The sequence below is a fragment of the Centruroides vittatus genome, unplaced genomic scaffold, assembly GCF_030686945.1.
Source record: "Centruroides vittatus isolate TY-2023 unplaced genomic scaffold, ASM3068694v2 contig_134, whole genome shotgun sequence".
NCBI lineage: Eukaryota > Metazoa > Arthropoda > Arachnida > Scorpiones > Buthidae > Centruroides > Centruroides vittatus.
In genome coordinates, this window is record NW_027120852.1 from 1,951,458 (window position 1) to 1,963,748 (window position 12,291).

The 12,291-nt window shown below is 39.4% G+C and overlaps 2 protein-coding genes across 5 annotated transcripts in view; both read left to right on the forward strand.

Annotated features, from left to right (window-relative positions):
* wal (electron transfer flavoprotein subunit alpha wal) overlaps window positions 1–12,291 on the forward strand; it is a 100,998-nt gene that overhangs the window by 70,381 nt on the left and 18,326 nt on the right. The window lies entirely within an intron of this gene.
* The window catches only part of LOC136990759 (sodium channel protein para-like), a 476,095-nt gene that overhangs the window by 20,298 nt on the left and 443,506 nt on the right, over window positions 1–12,291 (forward strand). The window lies entirely within an intron of this gene.

Here is a 12,291-nt window from a genome sequence, read left to right on the forward strand (position 1 = left end):
AAAATGAAAATTTCAGTAAGATCCTTTTTCGTCTCGATCGTTCATATTACAATCTTCCTAAGATTTCGTGGCTTCCACACTCTTCTCGGATTCCACGCTTAATAATTAAAGTGTTTATTGGCTCGAATGAAAAGTTTTCGCCTGTTTTTTTTAACGGTGACCTCACTTAACAAAATGCGGGATTTAATTACAGCAGTTATTAATAGATCTGAAATTCAACAGAATTTGAGATCTATTTTCTCGTTTAGAAGCATGCCTTAAACGTTTTACAGGTAACCCCCGTATAACACGGCACTTCTATAGCACGGATTCGCTCTAACACGGTTCGAGAATTGGGAACATCCCCCGTATAGCACGGTGCTTTTATAGCACGGGTTCACTCTAACACGGTTCGGGAATTAGGTAAAACCCTCGTACAACATGAAATGTATTAAAAACTGTTACCAGTTGATGATTTTCATGCTGAGATTATCATATAGGATGAATAATCTCTGGTAAAATATTTACTTAAATAAGTATTTTACCCATAAAAAAAATCTATATAAAGCTGAAAAACTGGATTCTATCACTGTATGCCAAAAATGGCCACTAGGGGCGCCCCTAGCAATTATTTAAATTAATTTAAATTAACAATATAAATTATTTTATATTTTTACAGTATAATATTCAGTATATTATTATTTTTATTTGTAATTTTGTATGCCCCGATGCGTGCATCGGCCTTTTGTGAATCATAAGTCTGATTTAAAGAAGGATTTAACAGCATGTTTTTTTTTTAATTTTTGGAACCAAACCCCCCTTTTCTCTCTAGTTCTTTGTTTCGTATAACACGGATTCGCATAATACGGCAATTTTTTGGAACGTAACTCCCGTGTTATACGGGGGTTAGCTGTACTTTATATTTTTGTTTGAATAAAATCGACGCAATGTCTTCGGATAAAAAGCACATCGGGATATGCTCCGCCAGTTTCGGAATGGACGTAACTCCTACAACAATCAAAAATTCCTAATGTGTACGGGGAAGATGCTCCTAAACTTCCAACGTATCAAACTCGGGTACGTCGTAGTAAAAACAAATTTTTGCCGGTGGCAGTCCGGAAGTGGAGGGAGCCCCTTCCGACAAAAATACGCGCACCGCTCCCAGACGGATTCTTCTTCGTATGTAGCCGCCCGCCTATCTCACCGGCACCGAGATTAATTGTGGTACTGTACGTTACGACCGATGTTTTGCCGCTTGTCCGTCTTTTACCAGTTTCTTTTCTTAAGCCCGTATTCGACGAAAACTACGGAAACGATTCAAATCGCATCACCCTAGCGGCGGGCACAAGCGTCTAGATCAGTGATTCTCAACCACTGTGCCGCGAAATTTTTGAAGTGTGCCCCCACTGCAAATACTCATACATAAGCGACGTCAGACAAGTAGTTCAATCGGTTCTACCTTCCTACGACGCGTTTGGAAATTATAAACGGTGTTACCGGTAGCTGCCAGTAGTTACCAAGGCGTTTAGAAAATGTGACCAAAATAACCAACCGGTGACGTCATAACAGTGATTTTTAAAAAATACTGTTATGACGTCACCGGTTGTCCTGCGGTATTTACCGAAGTAACCGTGTGTGCCGCCAAATTTTTAAATTATTAAAAGTGTACCGTGACGAAAAAACGGTTGAGAATCATGCGCGATCATTAGTTCTAAACTATGCCGCTGCGGCAAACAGCGCCCTTAGCCGGATTCGTTTTGTGGTATTTTCTGGTCATAATTACAAATTAGGATAGCTTTATTCGTAATACTTATCAGTTAAAAATAAAAATAATTTCAATTTTTAGGTAGACACCTTACTTACAAATGAATGATTTCTCCATAAAAAGATACGATAATGTTTAGAACGGAATGCTCTAAAGCCTGGACTCCACATTACCTGAAAACAGAAACTCAGAAACAGAATTCAAACATACACAGCCGATTGCAGAGACAACGTTTAGAGGCCGACGGCGGTTTACAGATCGGGTAGACCGCGGTTCAGAAAAATTTCATCGCAGAAACAGTGTTTCTCGCTTGCCACAATGTAGACAGCGATTAGAAACAAGTTATTTGACCTACGTTCTAGACTCGCTCGACAGCGGGTTTAGAGGGCTTTTTGTAGTTTTGTTGGTGGCAAAGTTTAGATAAAAAATGGATATCGTTCCTTTGATAAATGTTGTAAACGGGACGAATCGACAAAATTATTCATTAATTAATTGCTTAGAGCAAAAATAACAAAATTAAATACTTTAAATTTGTTTTAAATGTTCAAATTTTGATATTCAAATGGGAGAAGACTTAAAACTACAATTAATTTGAATTAGATGCAATTAATTACAGTTCGAGTATCGTATCGGTTATAAAACGCTAATGAATTTCGGGGTCACTGTAGTTACAGAACGTTGTGTTAAACAAACGAGACAATTTTAATAATTACCGAAATCTTTTTACAGAAATAAAAAATATATATATAATAGTAATAATAAAATATTTAAAATTATTTATTTTTACAGTTACGAAGGGTGACAGTGATAGGATGTCGAAATAATTCGTTAAAAATTATTCCGAAGACGAATTTCGAATTCGGTATAAATTTTCTAAATATGAATTTGTTCGTATTTTAAACCGCATTGGCAACGAAATTAAATGTCGAAATGGAAAATGGTCGTCATTAACTGCCGAACAATGCTTGTTGACAGCCTTAAGATTCTAGCGGCCGGATGGTCGAGCGGTAAAGGTGGCAGACTACCGCTCTGGGGGACCCGGGATCGAATCCGAACGGGTCGAGAAATCCCCAGGAATTTTTCGGGGGGTGGTCCGTTCGGATATGTCGGGCCCCGTCCCTCACCACCCGGTCGCCCCATTGTGGGCCTGGCCGAACCCATAATGGGCCTACTAAAAGAGGCCCTCTTAGTGCCCACAAGGCGGAAAGAGTTAAAAAAAAAAAAAAAAAAAAAAAAAGCCTTAAGATTCTATTTCCGGAAGCTTTCAGAATACAGCTGGCGATCTTTTCTGACGTCACAAACGAATAACCAGATTGGCCGAACGACTCCTATAACAGAAAAGTAATGGCCAAGAAAGTAAGAGCCAGTGTTTTGCCGAAGTTCTTGTAGAGGGCGTTTAGAAATAGACGCTCGTCGTCTTTGCAACGCATTTTAAACCTCGGTTCGGCCAGCCAACGTCCATAGGCCGTTCTGTTGTTAAACGTCGTTTAACGTAATCTCTGTCTGCAATCGGCTGACAGAGTTTTCGTTTTAACGTGACTCCACTAGCACGTTACGTGGAACTGCGCCATCTGTTGATCAGTTTTGTAATTGTCGTAGAGTCAAACATGGACGGCGCTACGGATTTTGCCTCGCTTTATTTTCTCTGCATTTATTAACAATGAAATTGTTAATAATCTTTGAATTATTTACATTTTTTGTCGTATTTTCTAACTTCTTCAATGAATAATACCAAATCTATTTGTTTCTTCATCCTTTTCGCTACACTTTCCGCCTTTACGACAATCAAACTATAGGTGACGAATGCACGTGACTACGCGTCACAAATCCTGGCGTTTTTATTGGTTGCAGTACGACAGAAGCGCGGAACGAAAACGAAAAAGTTAAATAATTTTTAACTTTGCTTTCAGTCTTGTTTCTGCCCAACCGAACCTTCCAAAACTGAAAGTTTCGTCAGTTTGGCTTTCAGTTTTACGATTACGTCGCGGATTCCGGTAATGTGTAGTCCAGGCTTAAGGGTAGAGTTATAAACTCCGTACCGTATCCATAGCTGTAAGTGTATCCGTACAGCGTGGGTATAAACTCCGTATCGTATCCGTATAGCCGTACCGTATTCCGTAAGAAAAGTTTGGATCGATCAAACTTTTACGGTAGGATACGGAGAATTGACCAACAGCGCATGCGCTAGGTCGCCGTCAGTCGATATACAATCGGAAGTTGTGCCGGAAGCAACCGACGAAACTTTCACAAATTGGTTAACACGTAACTTTTACCCGAAAATGCCGCTTCTGAATAATATAAAATTTTAAGATAAGAATTACTTTGGTCATAAAAAAGTAGGAAAATAATTATAGTGTTAGATCTGGCAATAACTGCCGATGATTTTGCGCATGCTTCGTTCCTTTACGGACACGGAAAGGCCTTACGGTAGTTTATAACTATTGCTATAGATATCCGGTGTAGCAAACATTGACGAATACGGACACGGTTACGTTACGGAGTTTATAACTCGACCCTAAGTGGGAATGACGAATAAAGTAAAATATAAGGCGACTTAAAAGTTGATATTTTTTCACTCTAAAATACTTCCGGAAATCTTTTCTGGCTACGAACTTCTACAATTCCAAACGTTCTGTCGGAACCATAAAGAAGAAATCATAATACAGTGAAACCTCTATTAACGGACACCTCTACTTCACGGGCATTTTTACAATCCTCGGACCCTTCGAACAGGACATGTATTACATTTGCTTCTAATCAGCGTACACTCAAAATAACTCTCGCCGTCGTCTGTAACCGACCTTAAGAAAACGTAAAGTCACACCTTCAATACTCGGAAAGAATTAATTGCGGTTCAAATACTCTTTCGTAAGACGAGTTTTGACCGAGACGTCGAATAAAGGGGTAAAAAATAATGATTTTATTACACTCGGTTCTTCCTGTTGCAATTAGGCTTGCGGTACCGAGAAACGACCGACTTTTCCCAGTTATTCGTTCGTTGGACAGGAACGGTTGTACGGCATTAACGAAAGGAAACTTTATACGGTTACCGCAACGGCGTTTATTGCGGAGAAAGTTCAAAGGTGGTGTTACGAAGATTTTCCGGCCACTTTAAAGTGTGAGAAGATGTGAGAAATGTGAAGTTGATATTTTGTGACGATTTCTGTTTTTTGCGATAAAGTCGTGTAGTTTCATTTGTGGCTTTTTTCTTTCCTTAAGCAAACGTCGGTAGCGGAATATGGCATCCGAAACGCCTGGTTTTGCTTTTGCACTCCTTTCAAAATCTCGATCGTTCGCTACAATTTGATCCACGATTTCGGTTAGCGGTACCGAACTTTTACTAAGGAAATCTGTAGAGAAATTCTTCGGGTTCTTCGTTTTCAGAATCCTTAGGCATTCTAAATTTCCTAGACGTAGGGACGAATCCGCAAATCCGTCGTCGCCGTTTCTGTCTTAGGGTCTCTGGTCACCGGCTAGTCTGTCCGGTTCTATAAAAATAAAGAGACGGAGGGTCGTCTCTTTATTTTTATAAAAGTGCGAACATCCTTATTAAGCAACAACTATTTATTACAATATGCAATTTGTACTGTTACATTACTCTCAATTATTATAAAATATAATTTAAATGACTGAAAGTTTTAATTTCAATTACTATATTTTATAATCATAACACACCTTTTACGTAATTAACAATTGAATTATAGAATTGGAACATCTGCGTTCCAAAAATGGAATACATAGGCTATATTTTAATTCGAAAAATTGACAACGTATAAAGACAAGAAAATAACAGAAGAGTAATGTATAAAAATATAAATATAAAATAAAAAAACAAATCCAGATATAGCGATAAAAGTAATATTACTTTGAACAAACATTAAAATAAATTGAGTTCGTGGTAAATGTATTATAAACGACTCAACTGACCAGATAATATAATACGAATAACTCTTTATTAACACAACTAAAACACTTCTACATCCGGTTCTCTCGAGCGATGTCGCTCCGTTTGTTTTTCTCCCCTCCTCTTGGTTCCGCCACCTCGGCACCTACACGATTACATTTCGTTTATCTGAATCATCAACAATATATTACATTACATTTAATGTTTATTCAAATCATCAACATATATTACATCTCCCCTTTTCTTTTACTGCTGGTAATCCAGATACCGTCTTGGGATTCGTACCGGTCTGCCACTACGGGTTTTGGGAAGGTTCTCTTCACCCGGTCGGGAGTTTTCTATGATTTCTGGTGTTGCTTCATAAAGTTCCTTATTCCCGGATCCTGTCCCATTCTCCGTCCTGGGAGTTGTTTCTTCCTCGGGAGTATTCTCGTTGGACGATCCAGTCGAATTCTCGTCATCGACGATTTGCGGTTCCTCTTCCTGGGAGACTGACTGGGGAATAGACGATGGGTGTAAATGTATTCTGTTTCTGCGGAACGTGCCACTGGGAGTTTTGATAATGTAAGACCGTGGAGTATGGTGACCTTCCTTCACCTTTCCATATGTTCGCATATCTGACACCCAGACTGGCTGTCCTATCTTCAAACGTGGAAGAGTTTTTGCACCGTGGCAACGATCAAAATAGGTTTTCTGTTTATCTGCCTTCTCCTTTTCCTTCTGTCTTACTGAAGCGAAATCAGTCAGACGAGGTATCAATTGTTGATTGCTTGATGACAGGGGTGTTCTCAATCTTCGGCTCATTAGCAGTTCTGCCGGACTATAGCCATTCTCTAATGGTGCAGATATCATTGCCAGCAGCATCAAATAATGATCCTGCGACTCAGATTTCAAGTAATGACTTTTGAAATTTTTGACCATTGATTGAATGAATCCATTGCTTTGGGGGTATCTTGGACCTTTGGTATTGGATACATATTGAGCAGTTCGAAATCAATTTCTCAATGTTTGCCGATAAGCCTGGCCATTAAACAGTCTCTCGAGCTCGGGCTCGACACTTGGTTATGTGAAGCCCGAGCGAGACTCGAGCTCATGTGTTAAAAATGTATCATAAAAAATGCCAAATCAAGGGATCAAGCTTTGATTCTGATGCTAGTAGAAATTGGAAGGAAACGTTAAAACGGGAAATATTAAAAATTATTAATCGAGAGAAAAATGTCTTTTTTTTTCTCCTTAAAAGGCGATGTAGCGCTGATATTATGTATCAGACTTATAAGAATTCGAGACAATTGAATAAGAGCAGGGGTTTCGAGTTCTGATTAAATTCCCTTGATCAGAATAAAACACAGTGTCGAATTTAAACCTTTAATAGCTCGAAACGGTCGGTCGTCTGCCTAGAGACAGGAAACCGACCAATCAGGAGCTGGAGATCCAGGGGAGAAAGATCTTATAAAAACCTGGATCTCAAGGGCAAAGCAGACTTGTCTCTGCCTCCCCTTGTGAAGACTTCTCCCAGACTTCTCGACTTCTTCCAGCCTCGAACCGAAGATTAATATCTGAACTCTCCCCTACGTTTACCAACCTGTTCCGGACATCGGGCCACTTTCATTTCGTCCAGGGACTTCCGACCATCCTAGAAACTCCAACCGACCGCCCCGGGGCCAACGCTTCACCGTCCAGCAGTGCCATCGGAACAAGACACACTAGACTGTAAGATATAGTGTAAATAAACGGGTTTGTTTGTCACTGCAGCTATCTGCCTCACTTTCCTTCACCCCACATACGATAAGTCCTGACATTTGGAAATCACGAATTCGGCAACCTCACAGTTATTCCGAGATGGCTTTCATGTAACCTATTCAATATTTTTCCTTGGAGCTTTTCTGGAATGGCATCTTTGGCTTCTTGGCATCTTTAAATAAAATCTTATTTTGAAGAGTAATTGAATTTTTATGTTCCCAATATCTTCGTATTTTCTCGGGTATTTCGTTTTTCTTTGGCCAACCTTCCTTGCAGTATCTCATCAAAACATTGCAAATTGGATCTCTCTCTTGTAGATACACGATTTCCGCTAACCGTTTATCAGATGCAGGAAAGGTGTCGATAATACTTTGAACGTAAGCCTCAATCTCCTCGGTCAATTCTTCATTTCCCTGTTCGGGTATGGGGCTACGGGATAATGCATCTGCAATTATAAGCTACTTTCCCGGTTTGTATACGATGATATAATCGTATCTCATCATTCGTAGCTTCATTCGTTGCAGTCTTGGAGTAAGACTGTCCAAAGCCTTCGACATGAAAGTTGGTTTCAGCGGTTTGTCGTCTGTTTCAATATTCACGACTTTGCCCATTATGTAGTCGTGGAATCTCTCGCAAGCCCAAACAATTGCCAAAGCCTCCTCCTCAATTTGTGCGTACCGTTTCACGGTATCCGACAATGTCCTAGATGCATAGCAAATTGGAGACACGTGACCACATTTACTCTGATACGACACAGCGCCAAGACCATAAGATGATGCGTCACAGGAAATATATGTTTCTTTCTTTGGATCATGCATTGATAATCCTGGAGTTTGACATAGCTGATTCTTGATCTATTGGAACGATGTTTCCTGTGCTGGCCCCCATATCCATTCTACATTGCTCTTTAACAGTTCGTACAGAGGGTTTGCAACATCAGCCATCCTTGGTATGGATTTGATTTAGGAATCCACTCATGCCCAAAAATCTTTTCAGCTCTGTGACAGAACTAGGTCTTGTGAACTTCGCTATTGCTTCTGTTTTCTTGGGATCAGGTTTTATACCTTCGTGAGAGATTGAATGTCCGAGAAACTTGACTTCTTTCATTCTGAACTGACATTTTTCAGCATTTAGAGTCCATTCTGCATTTTGAAGTGTACGAAGAATTTCATGCAGACGTTTATCATGTTCTAATTCAGTGGCCCCAAATATCACGAATTCATCCATTAGTCCTACAATTCCAGGGCCCTCTGGTATTGTTTTCACGTATTCTTTTCTGAAATATTTCAGGCGCCGACTTAATTCCAAACGGCAACCGTTTAAATCTGAACCTCCCAAAGGGTGTTATAAAGGTTGTCAAGTAAGATGATTCTGAATCCAATGCAGTCTGCCAAAACCCTGCATTAGCATCAATAATACTGAAGATTTTTGCGTTATGAAATTGGCTGAGTGTATAATCGACCGACGCCATTGGAAAGTATTTCCTCTCAATGTTCTCATTCAATTTAGATAGATCGACGCAAATTCTTATTTTGTCTGATTTCTTTGGAACCAAAACCATTGGAGCACACCATTCTGCAGGTTCATCTACTGCCTCGATTATTCCCTTATTTACCATCTCGTCCAGAGTTTTCTCGAGCTTATCTCTCAAGGACAATGGTACTTTTCGAGGAACTGCCAGAGCATAAGGCTTTGCTTCCGGTTTAAGTTTAATGTGATAGGGTTTCTGTACTTTTCCAACCCCTGAAATAGATTGGGAATTCTTTAAATGGATCGAAAGTAGAGTTTAGTTCCTGTATTCTTTTCACAAGACTTAACTGTTCACTCTCCTTACCACTCAACAAGGAGCGTTCTAGTTTGTCTATAACATATATGTCTTCTTGGATGCGGAATCTCTTATTTCTTAGCTTCTCCGTAAACACTCCCACAACATCTAGTGTTTTCTTTCCAGGGGCCTTAGTCTCGAGTTTTTCGTGTTACAACTCCCAACGTGTTGAACGTGTCACGTGGTACCATCTCACACACTGACGTCAAATCGGTAGTCTCGAGTTATAACTCCCGTGCTTTCCCATCTCACCATGTGAGTTGCTACTCACGTTGAGTCGAGCATGTGAGATCGCTACACGAAAGTGAAAATGAATGACGAATATGCTGTTCTGATCGCAATCGAAGCATTAGAAAGAGCTGAAAGACGTTATATAAGAAGGCAAAGAATTTTTCGACCAATCTATATATATATAATCAAGACGAGTTGATAATAATAATAATAATAATAATAATAACTCTCCCGTGGTCACCACCTGGGCGTGGTGGGAGAGCCCAGTAATTTTACTGATCCATAGGGCAATGCAGGCTGGAGCACAAGCTCCTGGTAGGGACACCCATGCCAGTAAGGCCTATGGGGAAAAATGAAGCTAAGAGTGACCACACCCACATTCTGTGGAGATATTTATTATGGTGATAACTAGATCAAAGTGTGATACCGGCTCGGACGTCGCCCGGGTTAACAAGGTCCGCGTTCGTGGGTTAGGCAGAGGCTCACGTTCGAAAAATAGGCCACAGTCTCCCCTGGTTACCGGTGGCGAAAGCAGCACCGGCCCAAGCATGGCTACTGCAATGCCCTCAACAGATGTGAGGAACCAACCCAGCCTTGGTGTTTCTGTGGCAATGCATCCACAGACCACAAAGGCTGGAAAACCACGCCAACGGATGAAATGGACAGTAGAAATGAACGAGTTTATCATCCGTACTTATTACACGATCACAAAACTTGAAACAAACACGACAGCATACAGACAACAACTACACCATAAATTCACACAACAATATCCTCACCTTACTGTCACTGAACAAAGGGTTGTTGATCAAAAAAGAACAATTATACACAACAACCTTATTCCACAAACAACACTTGAACTTATCAAACAACAGGTGGCTGATCAAATACATCAACAGACAGAAACATCTAACATTAATGAAGATCATGTAACCTGTCAGGATAATCCAGGAACAAGCATTGATAATAACACACATACAACAATTACCACTAATGATACTACAGACACTTCCTCGTTCATCACTGATAACATAGACATGGATTTAGTTAATACGCTCTCACTTATATTTCAGGAAACACTCACTAAATATTGGAAAACAACACGCACAAAATGTACTACGACAGAGCCATAATCACAGATAAAACAATTTACCACAACAGACCAGACATCACACTCATTGACAAACACAATAAAATCACATACATTATAGACATATCCATTCCAAACACTCACAATATACAAAACGCATGCACTGAAAAAATTAGCAAGTACACAGAACTCGCCCAGGAAATAAGGCATCTGTGGAGGATGGATAGGGTGCTTATTGTACCTGTTGTTCTCTCCTCTACAGGTGTCATACCACACACACTACACAAAAGCCTGGGCACATTAGAATTGAATAGAAACACATACATCACACTACAGAAGGCCACTATATTGAATACATGTCATATTGTGAGAAAATTCCTGAATACAGACACACACACTGATACACTTCTTTAATTTCTGTTTTGGTTACTATGCCTTGACTTTGGTCCGGCATAGTACACAGCCACCGGTGTTAACCGAGTATATCTCACTTAACCCAACATAATAATAATAATCAGCGCAGAGCCCAAATGGTTAGGAATTGAAAGTTGATATTTGGTACACAGTTAGGGTACGTCACGAAAACGCACACTAAGAAGGGATTTTTCGAAATTCCTCCCCACGGGGGAGAGGGACAGGATTAAGTCTTAACACTTCCATCAACAATGGAAGTGTTAAGTAACAATGTAAGTGTTAAGTAACAACGGAACTGTTAAGTAACAATAGAAGTGTCAATAATGGAAGCGTTAAGAATGGAAGAGTCAACAATGGAAGTGTTACGTAACAATGGAAATGTTAAGAGCACAAACGGTTTAGGAGTTGAAAGTTGAAATTTAGTACATAGTTAGGGTATGTCACGAGAATGCACACTATACAGGGATTTTTCGAAATACCTCCCCACGGGGGAGAGGGACAAGATTAAGGCTTAACACTTCCATCAACAATGGAAGTGTCAAGTAACAATGGTATTGTTACGTAACACTTCCATTGTTAACGTTTCCATTGTTAACGCTTCCAAATTTAAGTACCAAAGTGTAAGAGAAAGCGACATGCAAGATGCAGATGTAGTTCTTCATTTTTGCGGGAAATCGAACATATTTTTAGACCCATCTAAAAATTCTGAAATTAGTCTGGAAACACGGGGGACCCAATTCTTGCATTCTGTGAAAATGAGTAAGGTTGACTGTAACGTAATAATCTTAATTTTCGCTAAAACGGTTAGGCGTTTAAAGTTGAAATTTGGTACACAGTTAGGGTACCAAAGTGTTAAGTAACGATGATACTGTGAAGTATCAATGGAGAACAAGAGAAAGCGACGTGCAAGATTTACGGGCTCTGAAAAAAAAAAAAAAAAAAAAAGAGTAATATGTTAGAAGCACATTTGATTTTCAAATTTAAACAGATTAGTTCGGTTTTTCTCAATCTTTCTTCTTTAGAACATTCGATGAAAATCAAACGATATAATCAGAACACGTCGTGAAAATTGAACAATATTAGAACATTCAATTTTCAAATTCGACCTATGTTTAGAAATACTTATTTCGTTGATGAAATTACTCTTTTTCTTTAGTGACTATAACGTAATAATCTCAATCTTCGCTATCGTTACTTTTGCCCGAGCAACGCCGGGCCTACCTGCTAGTTATTTAATATAATTTATATTATTATTATTATTATTATTATTATTATTAATACAGTAATATAAATTATTAAGAGTCTCCTCTGCATCCATTTAATGTTCACTGATCAAAACTTTA